Here is an 11,131-nt window from a genome sequence, read left to right on the forward strand (position 1 = left end):
CGAAATGCGGCGCCGTCCTCTGCTACGCTTCCCATTGATCTTTCTTTGAATGACAAGTTGGGGAATGCAGTATTTTTGTCCTCTCATAATGTGGCCGAGGTATTGTAGTTTCCTGGTTTTGATACTACGTAGAACTTCTCAGTCCTTCCCCATTCGATTGAGAACTTCAACATTTGTCACCCGGTCAGTCCAAGGAATTTTGAGGATGCGCCTATACAGCCACATCTCGAAAGCTTCAACTATCCGTGACATCTCTTGGTTTAGCGTCCATACTTCCATACAATAGAAAAGAATTGAGAGAACATAACAACGTACCATACGCAGTCTCAGGCCTAAGTTAAGATCTCGATTGCTAAGGAGGCGTCTCATTTTGAGAAAGGCGCTCCTTGCGATCTCAATTCTAGTTTTTATTTCCTGAGACTGGTCCCATTTCTCATTGACCCATGTACCTAAATATTTATAATGGGTCACACGTTCGATTGGTTTGCTGTTAATGACAAAACTTTACTCACTATTTGTGTCTGGTGTCGCTATTTTTGATGCTAGTAATAGTTTTGTTTTCTTGAGGTTCATTTTTAAACCATAAGAATTACTGACCTCATTAACCTTTTCTACCAGTTGATTTAAACTCTTTAAACTATCAGCAATCAGCACAGTATCATCGGCATATCGTATATTGTTAATATGTTTGCCATTAATCAAAATACCCACCGATTCACCTTGTAAGGCTTCCTTGAAAATAGCTTCTGAGTACATGTTAAATAGCAGAGGTGACAATTAGGGATTCCAATCCCGGGATCCCGGGATCCCGAGCTATTTTCGATACCTATGAGTCCCAGGATTGATAAACATAATCCCGGGATTTCGGGATTGATTTTTTTATCATTTTTTATGGAACACAAAATAAAAGCGAAAATATAACAGAAAAAATACTTTTAATAAAAAATAGCTACATTAAAAATACACTGAGTTTGAATGAAGTTTGATTTTTTTTCCGACCATGTCCGATCCTAATAGGATCATATGGGCCTCCACAGAGTAGAGGTTTGTATTAACAGATTTTTATTAGTTTGTATTAACAGATACCCATGTGTAAATTGCCGATTCATTTTATTTTTTCACATAAATTATTAAAAATGAGAAATATTGGCAAAAAACAATGCTTCACACTTTTAACGAAGTAATTCCACCATGATCTCATACGTTTTACGGCAGTTTCATATTTGGCTGACTAATTAGATTTATGAAGCGGAAAGGCCATAAGTAATCTCGCTAATCCATTCATTAAGTCTTTACTATCAGAAACAGCAATCTCGTATTAAATTCACATTATTATTTATATATAATATGTATTTAATATTATTTACTCCATTAAACTTATGTATTTCCAAGATTGAACGTAGGTATACAATATTAACAATAAATGTCTTAAATATTATTAATTATACTAGATTTATTTTTAACCGATTTTATCAATGTTATGTGTAAATATAAAAAAAATATATTAACAATGGAAAAAATGCCAATCCCGGGACCGGTCCCGGGATCCCGGGATTGTCAAATTGTAATCCCGAAATTCCGGGATCAGAATTTTGGCTCGGTATTGGATTCCCTAGTGACAATATAGACCTCTGTCTTACACCGCGACGAATTTTTACCTCTCCACTGATTTCGTTTTCGATCTTAATATTCGCTGTTTGATTCCAATATAAGTTAGCTATCAGTTGAATGTCTCTTGCATCGATGCCTTTCTCCTGTAAGAGTTCGAGAAGTTTAGGATGCCTAACTGCCTATGATGCCTTTTTTTCTACCAAAAAAATAAACTAGGAGTAGGTAATAAAACATTAGGTGGAATTACCAGTGGGGCACATACACATCTAAGAACACTTCATAATATAAATTTATTGAAACATGATTCGAAGAAGAAAGTACCAATAGTTCAACTACTAGGTATTTGTAAACATCTGTAACCGTATCTTACCTTTACATTTTTTTTAAGGTTTACGTAGGTATGTCGTTTGTGTACATATTTAGATACATTTGCTAAAAAATACTATCATTATAAAGTAATTTTTATATATTATATAATATATTTATTTATATATCGATACCCGATGTCACCTAGGGCATAGTTTCTTAACTTATTCTCATAGTTGTTCCGCGAAGATTTTTGGGTGGGCCGCAAAAATTTTGTGCACTTCAAAAATAGTTAGAATCCATTTTTAAAAGCTTTTATTAAATTTCAAGTAATAAATATCTTTCAGAACTCAGGGGTTTACAATGAATTTAAGAAGTCATTTCCGGAATGAATGACACTATTGTATATACATAGTATAAATCGTTTCATAGAATGACGGGGGTGTGGTTTATCTAGAAACCCAACATTTGAAGTGGGGATGTATTATATTTCGACAGTTGTTTCAAAAATAGTGTAAATATAAATATTTATTATTTTATTCCAATGTTTATGGTCCGCAAAACATTTTTTGATTTTTTTGTGGTCCGCGGATGATTTTTGCGGTTAAGAAACATTGACCTATGGCGCAAAGCCCAATACCTACAACGCGAGGTCCGATTTAGCCCGATCGTCCTAAGAATGAGTCTAAACACAATATCAATAGTCAAACGACGTCTTTTATTATGCATAAAACAGTCTTCATAATACTCAGGCTAGTAAGCATCTACAATGCGTTTCTGGTTAACTTACTTATCTTATCTATTCCTCTGTGACCTTTAAAAAAAACTTGATAGCAATACCTAATCGAACTTTGATGTGGGTTTTCAGGGTGCCGGCAGAGATTTGCCAGACGTGGCAGAGCGTTGCAACGGAGGTCATTTCCTGCCGCCGGACTCAGCCTCCAGCAGCTACAGCTCATCCGGGGACCCGGTGAAGGCCCCCGCCCCCGCCCGCAGTCCTTGGTGCCTTTGCCTCGTCATGTGCCTCATCGTGGCGGCGCTGGGAGCGGGCCTCGGCCTTCCCATCGCGCTGGGCGGAGCCGGTCGCCGGGACACGCCTCAAGCTCGCCTCGACATCGTCCGCAAGCTCCTCCGAGACGCCCCTCTCGTCGACGGTCACAACGATCTCGCGTGGAACGTGAGGAAATTCATGCACAACAAGATCGGAGGACTCAATCTGAGCGCTGACTTGGCGCGCGTTGAGCCGTGGGCCCGCAGTCAATGGTCGCACACGGACATTCCTCGCCTGCGAGCCGGTCTCGTCGGCGCGCAATTCTGGTCCGCTTACGTGCCGTGCGCCGCGCAGCACTCGGACGCCGTGCAACTCACCCTGGAGCAGATCGACGTCATCAAGCGTCTCATCGAGCTGAACCCTCGACATCTCAGCCTCGTGACCGGTTCGCGGGAACTTCTCGACATCCATCGCGGCGGCCGGATCGCCTCTCTGATAGGAGTGGAGGGAGGTCATTCGCTAGGAAATTCGCTGGCCGTGCTGCGATCCCTGTACGGTTTGGGCGCGAGGTATCTCACGGTGACGCACACGTGCGACACGCCGTGGGCGGGCGCCGCGGGCGGCGAGAAGGGTCTCACGCCCTTCGGACGGACGGTCATCCGAGAGATGAACAGGCTCGGAATGCTGGTGGACCTGTCCCACGCGGCGGCCGCTACGGCGCGCGACGCCCTGAACGCGACTCGCGCGCCCGTCGTGTTTTCGCATTCGGGCGCAATGTCCGTGTGCAATTCGTCTCGCAACGTTCCGGACGACATCCTGCGGATGGTGGCGGACAACGGCGGCGTCGTCATGGTCAACTTCTTTTCGCAGCTGGTCACGTGCAACGATACGGCGACCATCAAGGACGTGATCGGTCACATAAATCACATACGGAAGATCGCCGGAGTGGACCACGTCGGGATTGGAGCGGGGTACGACGGAATCAACATGACGCCGGCGGGGCTGGAGGACGTGTCAAGGTACCCGCACCTGCTGGCGGAGCTGCTGGCCGACCCGGCGTGGAGCGAGAGGGACGTGATGAAGCTGGCCGGGCTGAACGTGGTGCGGGTCCTGGCGCGGGTGGAGGAGGTGCGCGACAAGTGGCGGCTGGCCGCCGTGCTGCCCGCCGAGGAGCTCGCTCCGCCGGAAGCGGCCCGCGCCAGAGACGCCGCCTCCTGCGCCTACATGCTGTCTTGACCTCTCCGGCTGGTGCTCGCGCTCTCGCCTTCCCCGCTTCGAGCGGCGTGAATTGCTGTGGGACAATCGGACGGACGCGAATCGATTTAGTCGTAATGAATTTGTAACATAATTAGAATGCAACATTTCAGTTGTTTTGGATGTGGTAAGCGTATGTTATTGTTCGTTTTAAAGTTAGTGATATTGTTTTATACCCGGTTCAGTGAGAAGGCCCCCGAGGGGTGCGGCATTTCGCCTCTTTTGTGTTGCGTCGAAATCTGCATTCCGGAAGGGACGATGTCCTTTTGCCCGGCGAACTCAAGAGTGTTTGTAATTTTATCCGAATTCGGTTTCGACGGTCTTGCCCATGCCTTTATACGGTGAGTTACAATGTGGACACATTTTATACGTACAAAGTTAGATATCACTGCGAAAACATCGTCTCAAGAAATCTACCGATATTCATAGATTATTATACCCCTAAAACATACAAATTTCAAAAGCATTAATACAATGCGATCGACTAGGTACGGATAAAATTTACTAGAAATAATATTATTAACGGTTGGTTACTGTTTTCTATTAAGTACTTACATTTATTGTAGGAAAAATTAACTTAAAGCGTTCTGTTTTAAGGTTTTCCGTTGACATTCCAACCAAATTTAATAGGAATGACTATTATTATTATAGAAAAAAAATTACACCTTACAAATATAATCTGCCCCCATAAGCAAAAACACAGCTAATGGGAAAAAGTCAATTTTGAGAAAAGAGAGGTTATCATGTTTTTCATTGCTGCTTCATTAAAAGTTAATCAATTTTAATAAATGTTTCGGTTTATAATAGATTATTTAAAAATTGATATTTTCATTACATAAAAATTGCAAAATTACAAAAATATTGATTATAAAACTCCACTATTGTCTTTTTATTTATGATTTTGATTGGAATAATGTCAGTTTCATAAGGAAAAAAACAGTAAATATGTTTTTTTGCTTATAATTTAAATTGTAATGGATATTTTTGAAAAATTAAATACTTGTAATGGTATTTTGTTCATTAAATAATATTGGAATGACAATGTATATTTTTAAATATACAAAAATCCGTCAGTTTTGGTGGGAAGACTCCCAAAACGTCATCCTATTTGTAGGCATTACTCTTCCTTATTTTTGAATTATGCATTTCTTCTTTTCCATATATGATCCATAAACTGCTGACCTGTTAATTAATATTTAATTACCACATTTAAATATCATGTTAACTATATCTAATGGCCAGTCGCAGTGTCAGGACTAAATGAGTTAATATTGTCAATTTTTCCTACTACTGTATACTGTGAAAGATTATTCAGTGTAATGCACTTCATAAAAAACGAATATCGAAGCTAGTTGACAGATGTAAACGTAGAAGCAGTTATGCGGCTCGCATTGGAAAAAGGGAATATTGAGGAATTTCCGTTTGCATTATTTTTAAATATCAAATGTTCAGAGACGTGAGTACAAATATCATTAATTTAATAAAACTAGATAGTTAGAAATGTGTTTTATGATAGATTAAGATTAAAATTAATAACTCATTTAGTGCTAACAATGGGCTGGCGCGTTTTCTGTAGTTGTCCATTAGATATAATTAACATGATATTTAAATGTGGTAATTAAAATGTAATTAACTGGTCATTAGCATTTTACTTGCCATTATAATTTCATTGGATTTTGCAGCATTTTGATCAAGTTTATCCAATTGCATACTCTCCAAAATAAAGTTGAGAATCTTTTTTTCACAATTCCTAATCCAATTTAGAACCTAATCACATTTGAGTATTAAATTATCATTAAAAATGTAGGGCGATATGAAGTTAGTGAATGATTAATTTGAGGTTATCTCATTATTACCAGTTACATGCGGTATTACGTTTGTGTAAAAATTCTAGAATCATAAACAAAAAAAACAGTAAGCCAGCGTTTTTAAGCAAAAAACACAGCAAATCGATAGATGTGCTGTGTTTTTGCTTATGAATCATTATTTACTGTTTTGTTGCATCGAAAAGCCTAACATTTTTGCAAAAGTAGTGAACACATTATGATGATTTCTATATTAAAATAAATGATTTCCAGTTTATTTTGTTATGCAATTATGTTCAGAATTTTATCTAGTATGTCACCTCATACTTACTTTAATTTCTCATTTTTTCCCATTAGCTGTGTTTTTGCTTATGGGGGCAGTATTATTGTCTCATTATTTAAACTAATTTAATATTAATATTATGCTTTATTTCATTATCAGTGAATCCTCTACGTATCAGTGGCGAGGGGTAGAAGTAGGCTGTTAAGATTCGACATAAATAGTGCACTCTAAACTTTTTAAGACATACTTATTTTGTTTTCATTGAACTAAGAATACAATTTCCAGATGGTGCTGGTTAGTTTTTAAAATTCAATTAAGCCCTGCCTAATCCAAACCATAATAGTTTAGATATGCTATGGGCGATCCGACAAAATAGTGCACAATTTTTCATAGTTGAATTAAGAATACATATTATTACAGATGGTATTGTTTTTTTTATTTAAACCAAACCATAATCAATAAAAAATATTCTTCTATCTATAAAATATCTAAAATTATGAATGGTTTAGTTTCATAATTTTAGATATTTTATAGATAAACGAATATTTTTTGACTATTATCTACTTATATTATTCCTATCCCAGCTACTACTACTAGCGTGCTACTCATCCAAGTTAGCTTGGATAGGAGTAATTTGTATGAAGCTGTCTCATACGAGTGCGCTTGGATGGCACTCGGTCCAAGTGCACTTGGATCGTACTTGGACCGTGTCAACGCGGCTTTATCGTTCTTCACACAGCCAACTGCAGGTGCCAAATTTCAATATAACAATTTTCTTTACATATTATATAAAATCGAAAATAAAATAGTGAATTAATTTATAGTGCAGCTTATCTGTAAAAAAAAATCCAAGTGTATTTTTGGAATTGTCAAATTCTGCTCGATAGTTAAATTATTAAGTTAGTTCTCCTTCCTGAACAATTTGCCCAAATGAAGTCAGCCTGTTTGCAGATTAAGCAGTCAATATGTCGGATCTTAGCAGCCTACCTCCACCCTTCGCCACTGCTACGTATCATCATGAGAAGCGTTTGTCTTGTTATTTCTTCAAAGTTCCTTAGTCACGAGTTTGTGAAAAAATTACTTTATTATTAAAAACAAACCCATTTAATGCACAAATACTTGAAATATCAGTTTATAGACGTACCCACCTAACAACTAACTACCTATGATATTATTAATAAGCCCATTTTTACCCAACAAAAATAATTTCCATAATTTGTTCAAATCTTAATTATCTACCTACCTACTCTAAATACTATTAGACCCATTTTGAGACATATTATAATGCCATTTTATATGATTATTGTACTGTTTAATAAATTCACAATAAATTCAGTAGTTACACAAACTTCACATTTTTTTTTGATTGTCAAAAATTTCTCTACTGATTAGATGGCTTGCACATCTAAACTCGTCTCGTCTAATCAAACGTAGGAATGTCGCATTCATGTTGTATAGTTGGCCGAGTACAAAGGCACATAGCGACAATGACGCGATCAAAGTCAACGTCAAAGTCAACAAAAATGAAACACCATTGCGCAAAAATTACATCAGACGCCGAAACAGCGATTATTATGTGTTGATACCGTAGATATCTTTTGGAGTGCTCTCTCCATGTATAATCAAATGAATACAGATATTTTTTAATCCTTGAACGCAGGTTCGTAAGAGATACGGCAACCGGCGCATTTGACGTTTAAAGTTTGAATTATAAATGGTTGACTCGTGGTGTGTGCGCATCCGTAACTGAAACACAGAGGGCGAGACACATGCTATGCGAGTCGTGTGAAATTTATTGCCAGCGGACACCAGGTGTTTGTTTCAAACTGAAATATTGCATTCCATCGGTGTGCAAAGGTCCATTAGATTACGTGAGTTTTGTCGCATCGACAAATTCGACGTGTTGCAGTCGAGACAAGTTTATATGTGCGAGCCAGCTTAGAAAAAAAAATGTTTTCACACTATTTTTCTCAAAACAATGTCTAAATACCATTTTAGCCCAATAATATTATGTACGTATTTAAACCTATTAAAATCCTTTGTAAATAATATACTTAACAATATGATTTTTAAGAAAATACAAATCTTACATCTAATAAGAATTTTCTGACACGTCATGTCTTTCATCTTCATCTTTATAGAAGCAAATATTAGATGTAGAAGTATTGTCTGCCATTATTTTAATTATACATAAGTTAATAGGAAAATATAGTAAGGAAATTCTTATAAATTCAATCTATTATAAAATAGTTTATACTGCCATCTGTAAAATGTTATTTATATAAATATAATTATTCTTGTTACTGCCATCTCTTAGGCGATACATGAACTATGTTCACAGTAAAACACTGAACATCCAAACTAACATTATTAAAAAAAAAACAGCAGTGTTCCATATAACCGAAAATCCAGTGATTGGATTGCAAGGGAAAATTAAAGTGAGTGGACATCACATTCTTACCTCAAGCTAGCGTCTCTAGTCAGCGGTCAGCACCCGTGTATCATTCAGCCACTCTTCACATTTTCTTTGTAAGCTATAGTGCAATTCTTGCCAACATTTTTCAGTACACTATTCAAATATTTTTATTGCATTGCAGCATAAATACACTTTTGCAAACTTGTTTTGCGTGTTTCAATGATACTTCTGATTGTTCAACTTTTTAATCTTGAGGTTGCGATGCTTGAAAGATTTTGTTTAGAGGTGGAGCCCAAACGCATAAAAGTGGTGGCTAAAAAGGACACATTGACCACTAATTTTCATATAAACTCTCAGGATTATAATATTGTTGTTGTTTTGTTCTATCATACAAAAATGTTACTTACTGAAATTACCGAAATTGTCTTCAGCGATATATATAAGACAACCACAGAACACTCCATCAAGAAGATTCAATATATTTAGTTTTAAAGATGGCCATCAAAAAGAAAGATTGCTTACAGAGACGTGTGGCTGCAAACTTAGTGTTTATTGCATTTTATCTAATATATGAAAACACTTTTTTTACAATCAAACAGAATTCATATGGACCAAAGTCCTTAATATTTTGCGATATTGTTGCAAAAAGTTAACAAATCTTAATTAAACGGTTGTGTCTTTTTTGTCAAAATAATAATGGAGCTTTTCTTCATAAGTATGCGCAGATGTTGCCATAGCACTATTACTAAAACATCGACTGAAAGGGATTTCAATTATTAACTCAATTATCAACCAATTCATTAACTTTATCAGAATATTTTCCATAGATCCTTTTTTCTATAAATAATTTTAATATCATTATCATTGGACGAAATATAATATAAATAAAATATATATGTATTATTCTATACAATAATATCCTCAAGATTTCTTTCATCAAATATCTCATTTGCCTTAGTAATACATAACGACTGTGGTTAGGAAAAAGGGCGTAACCCTCGATTTTTCGAAAAGTGCTTTTATTAGATATTAACAATGTGTACAACTAAATACACGTTCTATAAAAAGGAAGAAAGCCGCAAACGCCGAATTATTATCTAAATTCAGGTTTTAATTGAGATTGATTAATTTTTAATTTATAGAAAAAAGCATTTATCCTCAATTTTAATGATTTTTCTGTAATAACTTTTTTAATTATTATTAGATTGAAAATATATTACCCCAAATCATCAATCATCATGCACCCAATGTCTGCCTATTTTTTAAAAAATATTAAACCAAAAACTCTCAAAAAACGTTTTTTGCCTCTCCTGTAAAATTTGTTCAGTGAGGGTTACGTCCTTTTCCTAAACACGGTCGATAATATGACTTCAGCAGATACTTCAAATTTAATTGTTTAAAGAAGGTCATAATTCAATTCAATTCAATTTATTTATTTTTACATATTGTGGACATTACAAATTATAAGTTTAAGACGTTCACAACATGACATAAAAAGAGATAGATAATATGTTATTAAACAAATATGTACATACAAAAATATTATTATATAGGTACATGGAAATACACCGGATGAGTTAAGCAGACCCTATTTTAAAAATTTATAAAATAACGTCCACCTATACTCATCCTCACATAGGTGGAATATATCAACACCCGAAGCAATTTCGTTGAACATAGTCATCGCCCTCCCAATTGGCATTACCAGTGGCAGGTTGATTCTGCACCTTGGGAGAATAAACAACTGATGTTCTCTATTTCTAAGATAGTTATCAGGGACACACAGGTCAACACTGCCCAGAATGGCAGAGTTCTCATTTATACCTCGTATAAGTCGAAAAAAATACATAGCTAAATAAAGATTTCTTCTAAATTGCAAACTGCAGTATGTAAGCATGCCTAAGAGAAAGTCAGTTGGATAAAGCCACGGATAGTATCCGTACAACCTCAAATAAAGGAGTCTCAAGAATTTCTTCTGAACCCTCTCCACCATAAGGCCATAGTTCAACTGATGCGGTGCCCAAACAATAGACCCACTCTCAAGTCTGCTTCGAACTAAAGAATTAAATAAAAGTTTTAATACCGTAACATCCGAAAAGACCCGGGAAGTACGCATGACGAAGCCCAACATTTTAAGCGCCTTGTTACAAATGGTAACTATATGGCTAATAAATGTCAGTTTACTCTCAAACGTAATGCCAAGATCCCTTACAGATGATATTCGTGACAGAACTCTGCCATGCATCGAGTATTGGAAAAACAACACTTTTGAGGCTCTGGTAAACGACAAAAGATTGCATTTATCAATATTGAATTCTAGTTTGTTACGCCTGCCCCAATCTAATATATTATCTATATCAAGTTGGAGCTGACGACAATCGTCCAAGGTGACAACTTCCAAAAAGAGTTTCAAGTCATCAGCGAACAACAAAAACATAGCATTTTTTATTACCAATGCTATGTCA

The 11,131-nt window shown here is 36.6% G+C and overlaps 1 pseudogene across 1 annotated transcript in view; it reads left to right on the forward strand.

Moving 5' to 3' along the window:
* The window catches only part of LOC147063351 (dipeptidase 1 pseudogene), a 538,533-nt pseudogene extending 534,389 nt beyond the window's left edge, over window positions 1-4,144 (forward strand). The window contains exon 3 of the transcript XR_015072148.1: window positions 2,786-4,144. The product of XR_015072148.1 is annotated as a dipeptidase 1 pseudogene (transcript). The remainder of the gene's footprint in view (window positions 1-2,785) is intronic.
* Window positions 4,145-11,131: the final 6,987 nt, after the last annotated feature.

Source organism: Rhyacophila brunnea, unplaced genomic scaffold (genome assembly GCF_057557595.1).
Source record: "Rhyacophila brunnea isolate RB1 unplaced genomic scaffold, BYU_Rbru_1.0 scaffold_9, whole genome shotgun sequence".
In the NCBI taxonomy this organism is placed as follows: domain Eukaryota; kingdom Metazoa; phylum Arthropoda; class Insecta; order Trichoptera; family Rhyacophilidae; genus Rhyacophila; species Rhyacophila brunnea.